The sequence below is a fragment of the Quercus lobata genome, chromosome 1 (genome assembly GCF_001633185.2).
Source record: "Quercus lobata isolate SW786 chromosome 1, ValleyOak3.0 Primary Assembly, whole genome shotgun sequence".
NCBI classification, from domain to species: Eukaryota; Viridiplantae; Streptophyta; class Magnoliopsida; order Fagales; family Fagaceae; genus Quercus; species Quercus lobata.
Window position 1 is genome coordinate 24,000,209 of NC_044904.1, and position 22,403 is coordinate 24,022,611.

At 36.5% G+C, this 22,403-nt stretch overlaps 1 pseudogene; it reads right to left on the minus strand.

The window, feature by feature from the left end:
• Window positions 1-1,633: 1,633 nt before the first annotated feature.
• Window positions 1,634-22,403, minus strand: part of LOC115984278 — a 28,557-nt pseudogene continuing 7,787 nt past the window's right edge.

The following is a 22,403-nucleotide window of genomic DNA, read 5'->3' on the forward strand; positions in this document are numbered from 1 at the left end:
ATTTTCAGATCTCCCAAACTCAAAACACACAAAAAGAAAAATCTAGTTTATACAGATAAATCGAATCCCAGAAGGAAAAAAAAAAAAAAGATTTTAGAAAGAAACAATATAGTTTTCATGGTGGTTGCCAATCTGCTCTTCTTTGCGGGGGATCTGATATGGTTGAGGCGAAGTTAATGCAGAAGAGACCGAGCTTCAAAGAGATTAGAGATTAGAGTTTGGCAGCCCAAAAACTGAAAGAAAAAAAATATATATTGCAAGTTGGGGTAAAGAGATTAGAGATGGAGATTAAATATTAGAGCCAGCTTCAAAAACATCGGACTCAAACAAGGCCAAATTGATGGGTCTAAAGAAGCCATTGGTGTGCCTAACTTTATAGTCTTTGTTCGAATCCCTTTAACTGAACCAGTTACCTCTTGCAAAGGCCTTCAATATCTTCATTATACACCAAATGCTCGAATCAAGCTTTATCTCAACTAGGAAAGCTTTGTATTTGGAAGCTTTTCAAATATGAAAGAAGAAAAAAAGGTTCATGTTTCTAAACCCAGCGTCATTAATAGATACTGACTAGTGTTTAGCAAGAGAGAGTTAAGGGATTTTAGTGAGGTGATGCTAATGCACACAAGTGCAAATTTTAATTTGGTTTTTTTTTTTTTTAAATAATTTAACGTGACGGTACAGTTGACAATTGATATAATATGAATTTTTTTTTTTTTTTTTTTTAATTCTGCTTGACACATCAACTTTTTCCATCAATAAATAACGGTAGATAGTAAATCAACACAGCATTAAAAATGTTAGAAATCAAATTAATACAATTGAAAGATTAGGGACAAAATTGAAATATAGCGTAAAGAATAGAAAAAATTAAAAATTACTATCCCAAAAAATAACTACCTATTTGAAAAAGTGGAGCCCAAGTCCTGCACTCAATTTGCCCCATTTTTGGTTTGTTCTGAAGGTCCTCCATAAGCCTAGGCTTAAATGGGCCTTATCAATCTGAATCTGACCAGCCAATTGTTAGAATTGGGTCCAATCTTGTATTGGATGGCCTCTTAGGATCCGTAAAGATTCAATACTAACTGACCACCAACTAACAAGACCTACTGACCAAGTATCTTTTACCTCTCTTTTTTTTTTTTTTGTTCTTCTTCTTTCTTTTTTGTTTTAATTTATTTAATGTCAGTGATGGGAAAACTAATGGCCTATTTGGATAGAAAGGGAAAGGAGGTGGAGAGGAGTTGAGTATAGTAAAATTAGCTAAAAATAAGCTACTTTTTTATTAAATCTACTCTACTCTACTCCCCTTCCCTCCTCCTCAATCCAAACAAATTACAAGTATCTTTAAATTCTTTGAATTGTTAATGTTTATTGGATGCCATCTTGATCATATCAACATATAAGAAGCAAGTTTTCATTGAAGGAATTCAATTTTTTTTTAATCATTATTTTTTGTAGCTTCAGGACTACTCAGTATTTCCTCAGATGATTGTGTCGAATTAGACCATACAATACTACATAACCGTTTATGTTTAATATCAATCGTGTTTCAAAATTTCACTATCAACAAGTCCGTTTATCGAACAACATCAGTTTCTTATCTTGACATTATTATAAACTGCTAACTAATTAGTTAACAAAATAATAATAATAATTGTATTGAAGATCGAAGAGTGAGTCTTTACACATCTACAGCCAAGATGATTGTAAATATCATTTCCCAGTTCAAATTTTCAAGTTTCAAAATCATAGCATCTTAGGTTTCGATACAGCCTAATTTTTGAAATGTTTTCTATCTAGGGGTGATGGATGGAACGGCTCCACTAACAAGTTTAGTGTTAGATATCTTGGATGACACATAAGGATCCTTCACCATAGAGGATGATGATGGTGTATTCACTACCTTTTCAATGTCACTGTCCAAAGGATTTGCTAATACAGTGTCAGAATCAGGCATCATATGCCATATACTTTCAAGTTCACGAACCACCTCTGCCATTGAAGGTCTAGCATCTGTCTCATCTTCGCAACACTTGAGAGCCAAATTCAAAAATTTCACCACACATTTAGGAGGATAAGATCCCATTTTCCCGTCAATGATTGAAAAGATCATACCAGATTTACATGCAACATTAACCTGAAATAGATAGAAACCATAGAAAAATTATAAGAAACCATTTTATTACACAAATTTAGCCACTGTATCTAAAGGATCAAATAATATGAACATTATGCCAAAATGATCATAAATTTCATACAAGGAATGTTTCGCATACAGCCAAAATTTTAAAAGGATTTCAATGTTTTATTGAAGTTAAAATTGAAACATGCAAATTAGGATATCTCTCGTCTTTACATCTAGAATAAAATGACATATGTTAAGAGAGAGAGAGAGAATAACTGAAAGCTGTCAACTTTACCCTGCACCTATAATTACAAAAGAACAATTTCCATTTCATACACAAGCACTTGATGTAACATTAACCCCCTATGAAATCCAAGGCAAACAGGTCTAAGGTTTTACCTCTCTAACAATGTTTTTGCCACGCGAGATTGGCTGCATCCCAGTCAAGAGTTCAAGAAATACAGCACCAAGACTATAAACATCACTCTTGTCTGTTAATTTACGAGTTAACATATACTCCGGATCTAGATAACCCTGCAAATTTTATACAGAGAATGAGAGAATATAGAAATAGGCATCAATTAAATCTCCAACAACATACCATTAAGTCTATTTCATCTAGTTTGAGTTACATTTATTTATTTAATTTTAAAAATTGTTTTATAAATTTATTATTTAAACAAATGGTTAATTGCAAAAAAAAAAAAACACCAAACTATGCTCAATTAACACTTCCTTCTCCCATTATGGATGGAGGCTAAGGTTGTGGATCAAGACCCATCGGGTATATGTGTAACTTACTTATCAATATATATGGGGATACACAGTTTTCACCCCAATAAAAACTTGCAGTCAACACCCTAATCAAAACAATTGTGCCAATCTATAGCTTCACGATCCAAATAAGATAAAATTTAATGTCCATGTGACTTACACATCTCAAACTCAAAAACTCTCATGTGCTTGACTAGGTGAACTTAGAGTTCGATTGGGTTGGCAAATCAAGGTATGTGGATGCAACAAGTGAGTGGTACACATAGCAAAACAAATGGATAGAGGCAACACTAGGAAAGCAGAGTGAAAAGGCGTTGGCTGTGTCATTGAGTACTACAATGGCAAGAAGACGACGTATGGAAAAGATTATCTGGTCCCAAAAGATGCCTATTAGGAGAGAGAGAGAGAGAGAGAGAGAGAGAGGGGGGGGGGAAGGGCATGAGTTTGATGGAGAGGTAGGCGTGTACTTAGATGTTGGAGGAAGTGGTGCCATGGAAGTAGCCTTGCCATAAGGTAGCAGATTGGAGGTTGGAGTTGGTGGGGATGAGGGAAAGTGATTTTGATCCTAGGGTTAGTGGAGAAAGAAAAGAGGGAAAGTGCTTCTAGGATTACATCGATATGGAAAGTTCTAATCCCACAATTAAATCCCATAAAATCCTCCACCACAATAAAGCCCAAACTAATTCAAAATTCAAATAAAAGTCTGAAATCTGGTTTCTCAAATAAGTAATAAAAAATTTTAAAAAAAAATTCTGGTGTCCATGCCAACTATTAAAATAGCGGCTCTTGCAATTGTGAAAGTAGTACAATTTGAATAAGAATTTTCTAATTAGAGAATGTTTCTCTTACTTGGTGGTGATTCCAGGCACTCTTAGGTGGTGGTGATGACTAAGGTTTTCAGGCATATTCTAGGTGGTGAAGCTTAGGGTTTTTTCTGCTTTATCTTTCCTTTCCCTTATTTTTATCTTTCTCAAACAAGTGTGAAGTTAGTAATGGTATTTTAGTAATTTAGTTACTAAAAAGGGTAGATCCATCTTTTTACACTTTAGGGGTCATATGCAAATCACATGACCATTAACTTTAACCCTCATTTGGATCACAAGATGCAAATTGGCACAATTGTTTCAATTAGAATGTTGATTGCAATGCCAAGAGCCATGTACCTTAATTGGCATCTCCCCATACACACAAAGTACTCTCTGTCTAGGGGAAAATGGTTCGAACTGCAAGGTTAGTAGCATATTGTAACCATCTCAAAAAAAAAAAAGGTCAATTGCAAATTTTCAAACTTTGTGGTGTGTAAGTACCTTATAGTTAGTTTTTTTTTTTGAAATTAACCCTTAAACAAAAATGGAAATAGGCAACACCATTATCTATTAATTTTTATTGTTTTTCCATCAGGATCCCAAGCTAGACTGACTCAAATGTTGAAACATATAAAACTTATATACACTTAACATGCGGCACTTGGTGCTATAGCTGGAGAGCACTAATAACAAAATCAGTGATACAAGGGGGAAGAATTCACTCATCAACATAGACACATGAAGTTCACAATTCTATTGGTTAAACATCAACTATAAGCGTCTTACTAGTCACCTTTTTTCTATAAAGAGAGAGAGAGAGAGAGAGAGAGAGAGAGTACCGGTGTTCCCTTCACAACTGTGGATACATGAGCAGGCACTATCCCTTCAATATCCAGAAGTGGTGCAAGTCGTGAAAGTCCAAAATCAGCAACTTTTGCCATATATTTAGAGTCCAATAATATGTTGCTGGTCTTGATATCTCGGTGAAATATTGGAGGATTGGCTTCAGTATGTAGGTAGAGAATGCCCTTAGCCGATCCCAGGGCAATTCTCAATCTCATAGCAAAACTCAGAGTTTCATTACACTTAGCTATATAGCACACATGACCCCTAATAAGCTCATTAGAATGGGATGTAGAATTTGAATGGTAAAATATATACGTTTAACTACAAAATAGACAGTAAATAGTGGGGGGGGGGGGACTGTTGCAAGTTATAAATTGCAATTTTACTTGCATTCATACTCAATGAGGAACACCCAGAAAATCCTATAGTGAGATCTGTAAGGTTGAATTTATTCAACCATCTAATTGGCTTTATTCCGTGCCAAATTTGCTTGTAATTCAGCATTTTGTAACCCTGTATTTAGGTGGGATTGATGTAAGGGTAGAGAGTGAGATAGAGTGAAGTTTGCTCAAGAGTGTGCAAGAAAACAGAGAGTCGCGGCTGGGACTCGCGGGTGTCTCGCGGCTGCAAGCCGCCAGAAGCACACACGTGCCAAGCATGCTGGAAGATGAACAGTCATGCTAGCTGGAGCACTACAGGACAAAACAGGACAACTGGCCATACGGTTATCTCGCGACTGGATCTCGCGACTTAGTCAAGCCGCGAGGTCAAGCCGCGAGCCACCCCTGTTTTGTAAAAACCTGACATTTCACATTCCTCTCCACTCCAGTATAAATACCCCTATTACCCACGATTGAAAGAGAGCTTCCAGAGAGAATTTTGAGAGAGAAACTCTAAAGAAAAACTAGATTGATTCACACACAATCTATACCTTAGAGACTCTTCAAATTCCTCAACTTTCTTCCTCTCCATTGTTAAATCCTTGAGAGGCATTATACCAAACCAGGTTCTCACCATCATCATCATTGTGAGACTACTGTTTGGATTTCTAGGAAGTAGTTAGGAAGGAGCCAATCTACATTGGTTGATGCTACGGTCTAGTAGCGGAATCCGGAAAGCTAGAAAAGAAAAAGGTTCGGCGCAACCTCGTTGGAGCAAGAAGCTTGGAGGGCTTAGGTGCACTGGGTAGATTAGGCTTGGAGGGTTTATTGCTGTCCTTGTATCCCAACTATATTTTCTAGTGGATTGATTACCGCTTGGAGGGCGGCGGAGAGATTTTACGCCGAGGGCTTCGGTTTCCTCTTCGATAACACATCGCGTGTTGTCTTTGTGTTTGCATCTTCCTTCCTCTCTATCTTTGCCTTTTATTTATCTGCTGTGGATTTTAATCTGTTATGGCTTAGATAGTATTTAATCAATTTCGTATGATAGCATATGTTAAGTTTCCGTACACTAGTTGTTTGACATATTGCTTGAATTGATTAAGTTGTATTTTGGGGGTCTAAACGTTCAAAGGTGTTTTTACACGTTTTTGAACTTTCAATTGGTATCAGAGCGGGTACACTTGTTTTGGTTTTATTACCTAAGTGTGATCCTTGACCCCTTGTGTGTTTTGCCATGGATAATGTTTTGTATGCTTCTATGGATATTGTTGATTGTAACATGCCATGTGTTTGTGAAAATGCCTCTATGAGTATTAATCCTCATAAATGTGATGACATGTTACTTGAATCTATAGGTGTTGTTGACAAACTCTTGAAGAAAGGAGCTAAGAAGTTTCAAAAGAATTTGAGCAAGTTAGTTTGTTAAAAGGATGATTTGATTGCTAAACTCAATGAATCTAACAAATTGGTTGAGAAATATAAGAATCTTGCTGAAATTTCTCTTGAAAAGCTTAAAGAGTTTGAATGTTTAAATAAGGACTTGGATGCTAAACTTGTTTTGTCTAACAAACTTGTTGATGATCTTAAATCTGAAAATGAATCTCTTAAGATGCATGCCAAGTGTTTGATTGCTGAACCTGTTGCTAAAATAGAAGAAAATATTTGTTGCAATCATGTTGTGGTACCCAATTTTGCGCCTATTATGTGTTCTACCTCAAAGGACAAATCGGTGTACATTCCTCCACACAAAAGAAATCAAAAAGTGGAGAAAAAGGCTCTTAAGCCTAAGCCTTCATTTAGGTCTCAACCTAAGGTTTTGAATGGATCTAAATTTGTTCCAACTTGCCACCATTGCGGTGTGATCGGTCATATAAGACCTCAATACTCCAAGTTGAAAAGGGAACAAAACAATGTTACTAGATCTTTTCCCAAGAAGCCTAGTAGACCTAAACACATTGTGTGTCACCATTGTGGTGCCTTAGGTCATCTAAGACCTCATTGCTCTAAGTTTCAAGCTCTTAAGAGAATCAAAAGAAAAGAGAAACTTGAGCTTTTTGGAAGTTGTGCTTTGAAAGCTAAATCGGATTGGATGGAAAATGGTAAGTTGTTGAAGAAAGTGGTTAATGCTCTTACCTCTTTGTCTATGTGCATCTCCAGTTCTCATTCTTCCAACCCTCGTCTCACTTCTCTTGAGACACTCATTCCAAACAATCGTTCCGTTTGGATGAGGAAGGGTTCCTATGGTTGAGCCTTTGCTCTTTTGGTCCTTGATCTAATTCTTTCGATCTTTGTTGGACCCTTCATGCATTAAATGTCATATCATCATGCATTTTGTGCATCTTGCATTTATTTGTATGCATTGTTTCGTTTTTGATCTTACTTTTATGTTTCTATTTTGTGTGAGTAAAAATCCAAAACCACATAAAAAGTGAAAAATTCAAAAAGTTTGATCGTATTTGTTTGAGCACATATCACATGTGAGTTTGGCCTTGTACCTTTGTACAAATGGCTTTGTGCATTTACGAGCTTAGCTTGTTATTTTTGCACCTATATTTTTGTGGGAAAAATCTTGACATCTTTGTGTGATTGTTGTAAATCGATCTTCAAGCTTGTCATGAATGATTTGTCAATAGTCATGTTGGTTTTGATACATGCGTAGACTTGTGCTTATATCTCTTCCCACTCTTTTATTTTTATTGCTGAAAGAGCTCAATAAATGTAAAACTCAAAATGAAAAGAGATAATGAGCTGCAAAAGCCGTCGCATATACTAGTATTTGACTAGGAAAAAGGGAAAGCGACTTATATGAAATTGTATGATGCCCAAAAAGCCAAAGGCTTGTTCATCAAATTGAAATATCACAAATTTCAGGCATCAATCTCAAAATGAGATGTTTTGATTCAAAATGATCAAATGTTATGAATTGTAAAGAAGCCAAATGAAAAGTTTCAATCTTATGTAATCATTTTCTTGTGGGAGGTCATATATGTTCATTTCTATAATTGAGATAGACCACTTGACTTAGTACTAGTTGTGTATGACTTGATTGAATTGATCATTGAAGCTTCACTCTAGACTAAGGACTATTCCACATTTGATACACACACACAACACACATGCCTAATGCTCAATGAATGTCTTATTCATTTGTTAGATTGTACTTGTCTAAATGTGATGTGTGTTTGCTCAATCTTATATGGATTAATCCAAAAAGATTTTTGATCATTTTATATGTTTTTGGAAGTGATTTTTATCACTCTTTGTGTTCATGTTTAGTGTTTACTTTGTTTTTCAATGTTTAAACATGTTCTGGTTTGAAAAACAAGTATCAGATTTTTTGGCCACTAATTTTGGCTACTTGCGTGAGCTGCCAGTTTTGGCTACTCGGTTTGGCGGCTTGCAAGCCGCGAGTCTAAGCCGCGAGTCCATACAAAGAGGTTTCGCGGCTCACTCGCGACTTGGCTCGCGACTCGCCAGTCGCGACTCGCCCAGAATCAGCTTTTTAAAGAGCTTTTTCGTGGGAAACTTGTTTTAAACCTCTCCCATCCTCTCTAAAACCCCTCTTTCAATATTTTTACATCAAAACCCAACCAATTTGAATGGTTTTTCAATCCATTAACATCTCTAAGGTAATTATAAACTCTTTTCATTCTTTTTGATCCTTAGATTATGTTTTGGAGAGTTTTGTGCTCTTAGTTAGGATTTTCATCATAAGGGTTGGGAAAACTTATTTTTTTGTCAATTTTCTTCATGGGATTGGTTTCTTTTGTTGATATGCATTGGATGTTGGCCCCTTGTGGCAGAAAGAACATGTATTAAGGGTGGATTTCATGATGTTCATACATTGTTTCACATTTTTGTTCATAGTGTGCATGCTAGGTGTTTGATAAAATGCCTCTTAGACATTTTCTCGCTTGTTTGGACTCCGATGAGTACCAAACTTTGGGGTTTCTCATGTTTCCTTATTAGGAACATGTTTGGTTCATTAGTTGTGTATTTAACACACCTTGCCCCACTTGTGCATTTTTCATGCATTGGTCATGCATTGCACTTAGCCACCTCTTGCACACACCTTTGCTACCCTTGTCATGCATTGGTCTATACCTTGCTTCTTCATCCTAGCATGTCATGTCTGTCTTATGCTTTGTAGCATTTTACTTTGTCATGGGTTTGAGCTTCATTTTCTCATTCATCTTGCACCCCTCATGCATCATTAGCATTGTTCGTACCTTCATCTCTTGCCCTCGTTTCTCCTTGACCCTTTGTCTATTCCTGACAAAAAGGGGGAGAGTATACTCTAGAGAGTATACCAGAGTGTTTTGTCATTTCTATATGACTCTTGTGCACATCCTTAGGGGGAGAAATTCTATTTCTCATGCACATTTGTAGGGGAAGAGTTATTCCATAGGGGAGATGCATATACCAAGGGGGAGAAGACATTGAGTTCATAAGAAAACTTTGTTCTGTTTGTTTTGTTTGAGTTATGCTTTGTGGTTCTCATCGCATCATGTTTTTGTTTTGGACATGCATATATCCCTATGCTATTGTGCTTCATTGAATGCATGTTCGGATGATCATTTGTTTTACTATGTGATCATTATAGTCATTTCTATATGACTGTTTTGGTGTATGATCAAGTTGCTCACATGTTTTACATCATGTTTACTTGATTGCAATTTGCTTGTTACATTATACCCACCCTTTTATTACTTGCTTTACCTTGAGGGTCTAATGTGTTTTGTGCAAGTGTTTCAGGTTACAAGTATATATGTTCCAAGTGCATCACAGCTTCTCATCACTTTAAAGGGGAGAAACTTTATGCACTTTTAGTTTATATTGTTTAAGTTTTTATTCAATATAATGTGTTTTGTACCCATGTGCTTGTGTAAGCTTTTAGGGTTTATATCTTTTGCATAGTTTGTAGGCTTTATGGTATGTACCTTGCTTAATGCAGCCTTTATGCTATGTTGAAATCAGTACTTTAATCTAAATGGTATGCATTTTGATTTATGTACTGTCACTCTTGTGCCCTTGTAGGATTGTTCCTAGATGCATATGCCTTGTGTGATATGCATTGGTTAAGTGTTGAGCATACAAGTGTCTTGCCTTGTGCTTGTTAACTTGTATGTCCTTGTGTTCATTCCAAGTGTGAATGAGCACTGTGATCACTACCTTGTGGTGTTCACTTGGTTAATCAAGCCATGGTTTGTTTCATAACTCCATCTTTGCTTGATCACATATTGCCTGTTTCATATGCATTATATAATTTTCTGCTTACAATGATCATGGTGTATTGTTGTGTTTCAGGAGTATTATGTTCATATGATTCAAGTGCTTCACATCTTCTAGAGTTAGGTGTGAGTGAGTTTTGTTCAACTGTTCCCAACTCACATGTTAAGTCTAGAGTCTGTTTTAGGGTTTTATCACGGAATAGCCAAAGGGGGAGATTGTAAGGTTGAATTTATTCAACCATCTAATTGGCTTTATTCCGTGCCAAATTTGCTTGTAATTCAGCATTTTGTAACCCTGTATTTAGGTGGGATTGATGTAAGGGTAGAGAGTGAGATAGAGTGAAGTTTGCTCAAGAGTGTGCAAGAAAACAGAGAGTCGCGGCTGGGACTCGCGGGTGTCTCGCGGCTGCAAGCCGCCAGAAGCACACACGTGCCAAGCATGCTGGAAGATGAATAGTCATGCTAGCTGGAGCACTACAGGACAAAACAGGACAACTGGCCATACGGTTATCTCGCGACTGGATCTCGCGACTTAGTCAAGCCGCGAGCCAACCCTGTTTTGTAAAAACCTGACGTTTCACATTCCTCTCCACTCCAGTATAAATACCCCTATTACCCACGATTGAAAGAGAGCTTCCAGAGAGAATTTTGAGAGAGAAACCCTAAAGAAAAACTAGATTGATTCACACACAATCTATACCTTAGAGACTCTTCAAATTCCTCAACTCTCTTCCTCTCCATTGTTAAATCCTTGAGAGGCATTATACCAAACCAGGTTCTCACCATCATCATCATTGTGAGACTGCTGTTTGGATTTCTGGGAAGCAGTTAGGAAGGAGCCAATCTACATTGGTTGATGCTACGGTCTAGTAGCGGAATCCAGAAAGCTAGAAAAGAAAAAGGTTCGGCGCAACCTCGTTGGAGCAAGAAGCTTGGAGGGCTTAGGTGCACTGGGTAGATTAGGCTTGGAGGGTCTATTGCTGTCCTTGTATCCCAACTATATTTTCTAGTGGATTGATTACCGCTTGGAGGGCGGCGAAGAGGTTTTACGCCGAAGGCTTCGGTTTCCTCTTCGATAACACATCGCGTGTTGTCTTTGTGTTTGCATCTTCCTTCCTCTCTATCTTTGCCTTTTATTTATCTGCTGTGGATTTTAATCTGTTATGGCTTAGATAGTATTTAATCAATTTCGTATGATAGCATATGTTAAGTTTCCGCACACTAGTTGTTTGACATATTGCTTGAATTGATTAAGTTGTATTTTGGGGGTCTAAACGTTCAAAGGTGTTTTTACACGTTTTTGAACTTTCAAGATCAATAAAAGGAAAGCTTAAAGAATGAATATAAGGTGTACCAGAAAGGTGATCCCTTAGAGTACCATTTGACATAAACTCATAGACCAACATCTGCATGCAAAACAATACATACATGAATCTCTTCCCAAAAAAAAATTTCAAAACAAATTAAGCAATAGAGAGCAAGAAAATCTAGTCCCTAGGTGTTAAAGCCACACAATTTTGCAGGAGAAGAAACACTGCTCATGAAGAAATATATGAAAAACTATAGTCTCAATTTCACTAAGAAAGGAGATATGTAAGTTTTAATGCATTTCCTAAAGCCTAAATAATCCTTTATTTATGAAGAACTCTGTATATGCTTCTACATTATTAAGCAACAAATTTGGCAGAATCTTATCTGTAATATCTCTAGATTGAATTTGACTTCTACCATTGTTTGCAACTATTCAAAGCAGCTATATACTGTTGTTGATAATTCAATAGATACAATGGGGGAATGAGGATTTGAAACCTAAATGTTTCTATTGAAAACATTAAGAGGTGTCAATTGAGGTATATGGCTCTTAGCAACTGTTCAAATCAACTACATACACGATTTTACATATTTCTTTCTTTTTTAAAATTTTATTATTAAACTTTTACAGCTTTCATTTTCATTTAGTTTATTTGCATCAGATTCCTAAGTTGATGAGAATCATCTCCTTTTGTGTCCAATAATGAGATTGATGGATAATCCAATCTTTTATTGATTATATATATATATATATATATATATATATAGGGTTGAGTTAATTTACGCATAGTGTAACTATAAACAATGTTACAATATTGAATATTTTTTTATAGTATGCAAATTTTGATAAGTCCACTATTGGATTAGGTTTTCTTTTTACACCCTTTGTAATTACAAAATTTCAAGATGATTTAAGATCAATAACTCTCTTGTCTATAAACGTTTAAATCTCAAGTTTTTGTATTTTAAATTTATTTATTAAAGATTAGTATATGGATCAAATGGTAAACAACATCCAAATTCACAAAAAATTTGACGTGTGTGTTAAGAACATAGAGAACATATAATCTAATGGTGGGATTTCCAAAATATTCATTCAATAAAAAATTCTTAGGTGGTAATATTACTTAAAACTACACAAGGTGTAATTTGATACTAACCCTATGTGTGTGTATATATAATCAAGATGAGAAAAAAGTACCTGTTCACCTTCTTCATCACAATATCCAATCAAAGACACAAGGTTTTGATGATGTAACCTTGACATAAATTCTATCTCTGTCAAGAACTCCTTTTCACCCTACAAGGATCCCTCTCGTGCACGTTTTATGGCCACAACTGTCCCATCAATTAGAACTCCTTTATAAACTTTACCATACTCTCCTTCGCCAACCTGAGTGGACTTGTCAAAGCTGTTTGTAGCCACAACCATTTCTCTATAAGTGAAATCCTTCACATCATCAATTTTTATGGAGGTTGTAGACGCTGCATATTAAATATAGGTCCAATGTTAAAATAAAAACATAGTGATAGGTGATGCACAAAAAGATGCAGTGCCATTTGTGATAAAATACCTGATAAAATTATTCACTGATTATCAGAACGTTTTATTTATACTTACAAGCACATACACACTTACAAGTCAACAACATTGTTAAAATTGTTGCTGACTATTTGTTCCTCAACTTAGATATGGTTTGAGCCAGTATGCAACCAGGTCTTATGGTATTTTTTATTCATCTTTAAATGATGCTTCCAATAACAGGCCAGTCCAAACTTGGTTGAAGTTTGCTCTATAGCATTAGCTTAGCTGAGATACGGCTAAGATATTGACCAAGCAGGCTGAGGCTTTTATAATTGGACTAGTATCAGCCTGGCCCAATTGACAGGCCTAATCAGGATGTAGAATGCAAAGTAAAAAATCACGACAAATATACCTGAAAACCTTAACTTCACAAACATAAGATACTCACAACGACGTCTTCTCGAATGTGAATGGTACTTCCCTACACGCCTTCTCATTATCAATAGAGTAACAACTGCAGACAATGTAACTGCAACTGCAATAGTCCCCAGTACTAGGCCAGCCAGTGTGCCTTTGCTTAAACCAGAACTTGGAGAGTTGGCACCATCTGTGACATTGGTGAGAACAATGAGCACAAACAAAATCAAAACCACGCAACAATATTCATCTATGTAAAGTTGTGATTTATAACTATGTGTTTTGTTGGCTTTAATTCCGTGCCAAATTAGATTGTAATTCTATTCAATCTTTTGTACCCTGTATTTATTGTGGGATTTAATTGTAAAGGTTGTGTGATAAAGAGAGAGAGTGTGAAGACTCAAGCAATTGAAGACTAAAGAGTTTTCGCGGGTATCTCGCGACTAAGCATCCTGTGAAGTGACTCATGTGAGTTGCACATGCTGGAATGTGAAGAGTCAGGGTAGGATGGAGACAGCTATGTCTCGCGAATATCTTGCGGGTAAGGCCTTCCCACGAGACACCCGCAAGACATTCTATTTTGCCAGATTGTCAATTCTGATACACACTTTCTGTGCTTACACTATTTATACTCATACTACCCACAACTATTAAGGAGTGTTTCTGAGAGAAAACCCTAGCCAAACACCTTGAGAGTTAGAGATTATTATACCCACAATTCTCTACACAATTGCTTGTGGATTTTCCTCAACTCCTACCTCTCCATTTTCATACCATCGAGAGGTTGATAGTCCAAACATTTACCACACCTTTTCAAAGTATCAAGTGATAGTTTGGTGCTGTTGGGAAGCATTGGAAGAAGCTTAGAATGGTAGATGCAACATGGAGCTTGTTGCGGGATCTGGAGAGCTAGACAAGACACGGTTCCGAGAAGCCTTGTTAAAGTAGGAGCTTGGAGGGCTTAGGTATAGTGGGTAGATTAGGCTTGGAAGGCCTCTTGCTAACCCATGTATCCTAACTGATTGTTTAGTGGATCGATTACCGCTTGGAGGGCGGCGAAAAGGTTTTTCGCCGAGTTCTTCAGTTTCCTCTTCGATAACACATCGGCATGTTATCTGTGTTTGCATTCTTCTTTCCTATTCTTTTACATTTCATTTTACTAATGTGGTTATATGAATATTTGTTAAAGTAGCTTGTTTGTTTATCCGCTCGCATTTACATTATTTCGCACTTAGAATTAAGTTAGTGTAAAATCTATCGAGCCGTAACTTTAATTTGAGGGTCTAAACAGCTCGTGTTTTTAACGCATTTTCAAGCTTTCAATCTCATATATTAATACATGAAAGAAGGGAAGATGTGACTAAGATATAGTTCATCTATCCTTGGGGTCAAGTCATAAGTGAGAGGGTGTGAATTTGAAGCTACCTTCTTGATCAATATAAAACACAACTTAATTTTCCAGAACATTAAAAATCAACTTGAACTTAGCATTGCAGTTATTCACTTATGTGCTGGATCACAGCGGTACAACTGTATCTGTTCATACTGCTGAACATAGCATTGCCATGGTGAAAGCATTAAATTGCGTAGATCAAGCCTTTCTTCAACGTTGTTGGCAGGAAAAGAAAAGGTGCTCTCCACTTAAATGTGCCACCCACAGACATATAACATGTAACTCAGAATTTGAACACAAAATAATAACAGAGAATAATGCCATAAGCCTAATATTGTCTTTTAAGTATAGAGGACTTCATTGTATACTTCAAATGAATTAGAGAAGAAAGTTCTACATTCTTCAACTGCTAAATAAGCATTAGTTCCTACATCAAGAAAGCTCTATCGCAAAAATATATCAGATAAGGGTTTTGAGACAAACCATCTTTATGGAAGCCCAGTAGAGAGAAGCTGATAAATTCATAAGGTCCAAACATGTCAGGATTATGAATTTTCCATGATGTGAATATATCAAAGATTCGCTGAATCTCACTCCTATTGAAGACACGTGTGTTGTTTTCAGGAAAAAACTTCAAATGCATTCCCAGTCGAGGTCCTTCTTCCCATGTAAATGAATCAATGTACAGCTGATAAAGAGACAACTCAAGACGAGAAGTCAGGAACACCTCAAACTCATATCTATACGGACGAAAATCTGAGAATCCAGGACTTTTCAGCCGATATCCAACAAACAAAGGAAGAGCACAGAAACAAGCTATTGGAGATGTAGGGGAATATTCGTAAGGGGGTGGGCATGCTTGAGCTGGACAAACAGAAGTGGTGTTTGTTGAATTCTGACTGTAATTTTTATCCTCTGTTTCAGATTCACAAAACCGGGATAGGTTGGAGTTCCAGCATAAAGGATTCCCTTTAAGGCTGACAGTTAAAAATGAGACTTCATCACATCAATGTGCTATGTCTGTTACACCTTGCAAAACTAAAATTAAAAAGATCACATCCAAAATCTCTAAATCTAGTATTCACATTTTGAAGATGCATTTCATTACAAAAGACGTTCTATATGAAACTAATTAGAAAGTGAAAATTTGGAAGGAGGCATAGAAGCAAACCCGACAGTGACATTTGGAGGTATATTAGAATTGCTTGTAAATGTTATATCTGAAAGTTTATTATACTGCAACTCCCTGCAATAACATAGAGGCAAAAGCAATAGCTTAGAAAGTCTAGTATGAGAGTAAATTTATAAAGTTAACCCAGAAGATTATACCTTTTAATTTTACAAAATTCTGTACTCAAAATAAGGCATCAATTGATTTTTCACCATTAAAAGAAAAAGATGCTTGAGAGCATGAACGGACACACACACACACACTCATGCTAAAAGATGATGTCACTTTAACCAAGGGATAGCAACATTGTTGCTCAAGTCTTACACTGTAAGTTTCCCCATTCCATTCAAAGTCCAATTTTGCCAAATCGAGGATGGAACAAAGCTGTTCAAAAAATTGTTTGCAATCGACCTGAAATGGGGAATAATTTACCAAATAAAAATTCAATTATTTTATTAACAATTTAATTTATTTATAGAAATTAACTAATAAATTTAAAATTTAATGGTTGAGATAAATGGAATCTCAAAATTAGATTTATATAGAATAATTTACAATAACATTGAATTATAGAAGTAAACACAAAAGGAAGGAAAAGAAAGGGAGACTACTCACAGCCTTTGAAGATCAGGAAGAAACGAAACCGAAAAGTTGGAGGGAATTGCTCTAGTAAGATGGTTATGGGATAACAAGCTAAGCATATTGCTCAAACAATTGATAACATAAGTCAAGAGAATTTCTAGTATAAATTATCTTTAAAAATTAACAGTCATGTCTGTATATATTTTGCAATATATGGATATTAAATTCAAATGCAAAAAAAAAAAAAATAAATAAATGATGACATCTCATTCAGAAGATGGAGAATCTTACATAGTCGTGATATTTTTAGAAAACCTATCTGGAGGTATGGTTCCATTTAGCTGATTTGAACTGAGGTCTCTGAAATTTATATAAAGTAAAACATAAAGAAAGTAGCTCATGGAGTAGTTTTAACAAAGAAAAGAGAAAATTTTATTCAGCCGAGTGCATTTATTTTTTCTGATTTAAAAATATACTTGGTCATCATAAAATGATTCTACAAAGGGGAAAAAAATAATAAAATAACTTACAGATAAAGGAGACTTCGTATTTGGCTAAAATCAGGAATTGGTCCTTGTAGACTGCAGTTCCTAAGGCTCCTAGAAAATCCAACCAAAACACAAATATTATCAATCTTGCCATGAAATATCAAGCAGCATGTGAATGTGTATACTCTTTGATTGCCATCTTGTAACTTGTAAGTGTATAAACCTTCTAAGAGCATGAAAGGATTGTGATGACTGATTAAGATAATCTAGGTTCTTTAAAACTTGAGCAGACTACATAAAAATAATATGGAACATCAAATGGTAAAGGATTAATCAAGGAAATCCTGACTTGTTCAGTGTACCAGTAGCCTTGAAATCTTAGAAAAACGCAATTAAATGCCTCATGGCACCTTACTTTAATTAAAACCGACGACTCTTCTACGTTGAGTAACTTCCCACTTGTATTCCTTTTCAATTCCCAATGATCTATAGCTCAACTAGCACTTCCTTCTCTCATAATAAATGGGATGGAAGGTGAGGTCATGGATTCAAGACTGAGTGAGTGCATGTGTTAGTGTCACTTACCAATTAAAAAAGTATTTGCTTTCAAACAATGTTGGTATAATTTATGCATTTTCCCAACAAAATTTAAACCACTATATCTTATATTACTTCTTATTTTCCTAGTATTTTCCTCTTTATTTCAGGTTTTCATTTTAGGGGGGGCGGGCGGAATAGCTTATTTAATCATTGAGCCCAAAAAAAAAAAAGAATTCAGCCTTACATTACAAGGCTAGAACCATGCTCTATCTTTACTTTTGGAACCTAGTTACAAACATACAATAATAATATGAACTTACAACTTCAGCAATTTAGGCATTTTGCTATAATTAGCAGGAATTCTAGTCCCATTGAAGTTATTGTTGTCCAATTGACTGCAAAATGAAGAAAATGAAAGTACTAAGAAACTTGAAAAAGATTGCTTGAGTAATATTACATTAGAAAAAGGAAAGTCCAGAAAATTATACCCAGTTAAAGATGAAAATTATAAAATTATAAAAAATAAAAATAAAAAACCATAAATTTTACATGTAAAGACGTCTATGTATAAACATAAATATATTTATGTTCTAGGAAAGTAGAAACCATACAGTATCTGTAATTTTGGCAGTTTGAAGAACTCTTCTGGAAGATACCCTGATAAGTTATTATTATCGAGAAGCCTGCAAGTTGAAGATGGTCACTCATCTCATAGATGACTCATGAAATTTAAGAATATGACCAAATACTTACAAGTGAAAAAGACTTGGTAATCTGGATAACTCTGAAAGTTCAAAAACGTGTAAAAACACCCTTGAACGTTTAGACCCCCAAATTACAACTTAACCAATTTAAGCAATATGTCAAACAACTAGTGTGCGGAAACTTAACATATGCTATAATATGAAATTGGTTAAAAACTATCTAAGCCAACACAGAATAAAATCCACAGTAGATAATAAAAAGGCAAAGATAGAGAGGAAGGAAGATGCAAACACAAAGACAACACGCGATGTGTTATCGAAGAGGAAACCGAAGCCCTCGGCGTAAAACCTCTCTGCCGCACTCCAAGCGGTAAACAATCCACTAGAAAATACAGTTGGGATACACGAACATCAATAGACCCTCCAAGCCTAATCTACCCAGTGCACCTAAGCCCTCCAAGCTTCTTGCTCCAACGAGGTTGCGTCGAACCTTTTTCTTTTCTAGCTTCCCGGATTCCGCTACTAGACAGTTGCATCAACCAATGAAGATTGGTTCCTTCCTAACTGCTTCCCAGAAATCCAAACAGCTGTCTCACAGTGATGATGATGGTGAGAACCAGGTTTGGTATAATGCCTCTCAAGGATTTGACAATGGAGAGGAAGAGAGTTGAGGAATTTGAAGAGACTCTAAGGTATAGATTGTGGGTGAAACAATCTTGTTTTTCTTTAGGGTTTCTCTCTCAAAATTCTCTCTGGAAGCTCTCTTTCAATCGTGGGTAAAAGGGGTATTTATACTGGAGTGGGAGAGGAATGTGAAACGTCAAGTTTTACAAAACAGGGGTGGCTCGCGGCTTGACCTCGCGGCTTGACCAAGTCGCGAGATCCAGTCGCGAGATAACCGTATGGCCAGTTGTCCTGTTTTGTCCTGTAGTGCTCCAGCTTGCATGACTGTTCACCTTCCAGCATGCTTGGCACGTGTGCTGCGTCTGGCGGCTTACAGCCGCGAGTCTCTGTTTTCTTGCACACTCTTGAGCAAACTTCATTCTATCTCACTCACTACCCTTACATCAAACCCACCTAAATACAAGGTTACTAAATGCTGAATTACAAGCAAATTTGGCACGGAATAAAGCCAATTAGATGGTTGAATAAATTCAACCTTACAATCTCCCCCTTTGGCTATTCCATGACAAAACCCTAAAACAGACTCTAGACTTAATATGTGAGTTGGGAACAGTTGAACAAAACTCACTCACACCTAACTCTAGAAGCTGTGAAGCACTTGAATCATATGAACATAATACTCCTGAAACACAACAATACACCATGATCATTGTAAGCAGAAAATTATAAAATGCATATGAAACAGGCAATATGTGATCAAGCAAAGATGGAGTTAAGAAACAAACCATGACTTGATCAACCAAGTGAACACCACAAGGTAGTGATCACAGTGCTCATTCACACTTGGAATGAACACAAGGACATACAAGTTAACAAGCACAAGGCAAGACACTTGTATGTTCAACACTCAACCAATGCATAGTACACAAGGTATATGCATCTAGGAACAATCCTACAAGGGCACAAGAGTGACAGTACATAAACCAAAATGCAAGACATTTAGATTAAAGTACTGATTTCAACATAGCATAAAGGCTGCAATAAGCAAGGTACATACCATAAAGCCTACAAACTATGCATAAAACATTAACCCTAAAAGCTTACAAAAGCACATGGGTACAAACACAAAACATCCTGAATAACAGTTTACAAAACACAATATATCAACTTAAAGTGAAAACTTAAACTGAAGAAGAATGTAAAGACACTCCCCCTTAGGTAATATCCTCCCCCTCTGATCATGCCTATCACTCCCCCTTTTTGTCATGGAATAGGCTATTCATCCTCTTCCAACTTTCTCTGAATTTGATCCAATTGAGTTTGAAGAGAAGTAAACTTCATATCCCATCGAGTGCTTTGATGGTGTAGAGAAGCTGTGAGTCCAGACATCTTTGTATTCAGCTCGTGGACAGAGGATACAATGTGATCAAGTTTCTCATCTAGGGAGAGAGTGCTGAAATGAGATCCACTGTGAGATGCAGAAGTTTCTGGTTTGGCTCTCTTCCGACTATGTCCAATGCTTGCATTGAATGTACGCATGTTGATTGGACTTGGTCTTGAGATAGGAGACTCTTCTGCCGTTGAATAAATTCCCTTGAGCTTCAAGATCCGTGAAATGAGACTGCAGAAAGGAACGCATATTCGAGACTCAGTTCGAAGAACCGTTTTGCCAGAACATGAAAGATATGAGCACAGATGTCTATTTCCACATCAGAGATTAGATCATGAAGAAACAAAGCACGTCCGAGGTTCATATACCCAGTGCTTGATAAGGGGTACAAATTGTGAAATATCACAATTGTAAGCACTCTCAGTTTTGGAGACAGAGAGGAAACACTGATGGATTTCCCATTGGGTGAGAACTCCAAATCTTGACCAAGACTTTCTTTGAGAAGTTCCTCATCAGGACAGAGATCATCGTAAACCGGTGAATGTCGGAAAATTGGTCTGTTGATGTGAAGAATTTCTGCCAAATATGCAGGAGAGACAGAAAAGCTCTTTTTCCGAACCCAGCACTTAAGTTCATCTCCTTCCATAATTGCGTTAGCATAAAATTCTTTTACCAAATTTTCATACGCATCATCCAGATCAGAGAGAAGGTAATTCCAATCCTTGTGAGCAAACCATTTTGGAATGTCAGTGTCATGAAGTGAGGGCTGATCCACAGCTCTTTCTAGTAATGGTGTGGCATGTAGAAAATAATTCTCATAAGATTGATAGGCTGCATATGATCTGAACTTGTTGGGATCGAAGCTCTTTGATGAAGAGCGAGTCCCTTTTGTTTGAGGTGGGTAATCATCAACATCAATTACTGGTTCCTTCCCTTTGGAACTACCTCCTTTCACAGCAGCCTTCTTGAATGGTGACATGACTAGTCTGTATTATGAACAAGAAAAATGGTAGAACACAATCCAACAGACTTTATTAGCAGTGGGTTAGTGGAAATTTAGGGACAATGAAGAAACCCTAATAGCTGGATGAAAATGGCCAGAAAATAGCAATGAGGGACACAAATGACCCAAATTGAACTACACAGTAGAGGGAGTCAAAATAGAACCACACAACCAGCTGATAAAGGACCCACATTCAACAACACATCAACAGGATACCACACAGGATCATTTTGAAAACACCACATCAACAGCAGATAAGACAAAAATAGCTAACCCTAGCTAAGCACATGATGAAGAACAAAACCAACAAAATAAAATAGCTCAAAACAGAGACAGAAGCTTCCTTAAGCTAAGCATGGACAAAGAGTAATAGTTGAGCTAAAAACCCCTCTCAAAATCACAATCAAATGCGAATAATCCAGAGGGAAAACCATAACAACAAGTAGAAAAGAGTTCAAGACAGAAAAACCATACCTGTTACTCGATGATTTAGAGCAGAAAAGAGGCAAACAATGGAGATCGAAAATGGATGCACGGTGTGAACAAGTAAGAGCAGATGAGAAAGACAATGAACAGTCACAAAAAGATCGAGGGAAAAACAAAAAGTTTAAAAACTGCCCCTGTATTTCCAAAACACACGATTTTCGCGACTGAAACGAGTCGCCAGATCAAGCCGCCAAAACACTCAATGGACAAACATTTGAAAAAAAATTTCTAAGTGTTTTTCGCGACTGGAAGGTCTACCCGCGAGTGAGTCGCGAGCTGAGCCGTGAAAATCTCTGAGTAAACCGCGCGACTGGACCTTCCACTCGTGAACAAATCGCCAAATATGACCCGCGAAGACGCGATTGAGGCACGCGACTTGTCATACCCGCGACTAAGCCGCCAAAACAGGGCAAAACTGGATTTTTGAAATTTTCAGATTTTTCAAACAAAATACTTTCCAAAAACACCTAAAACACTCAAAAATCTTTTTGTGCTTGAATTAACAAAGATTGAGCATGTGAAAACACATTTCATCAAGTACAATCACACAAATGAATATGGCATTTATTGAACATAAACTTGTGTGTTGTGTGTGGATATCAAC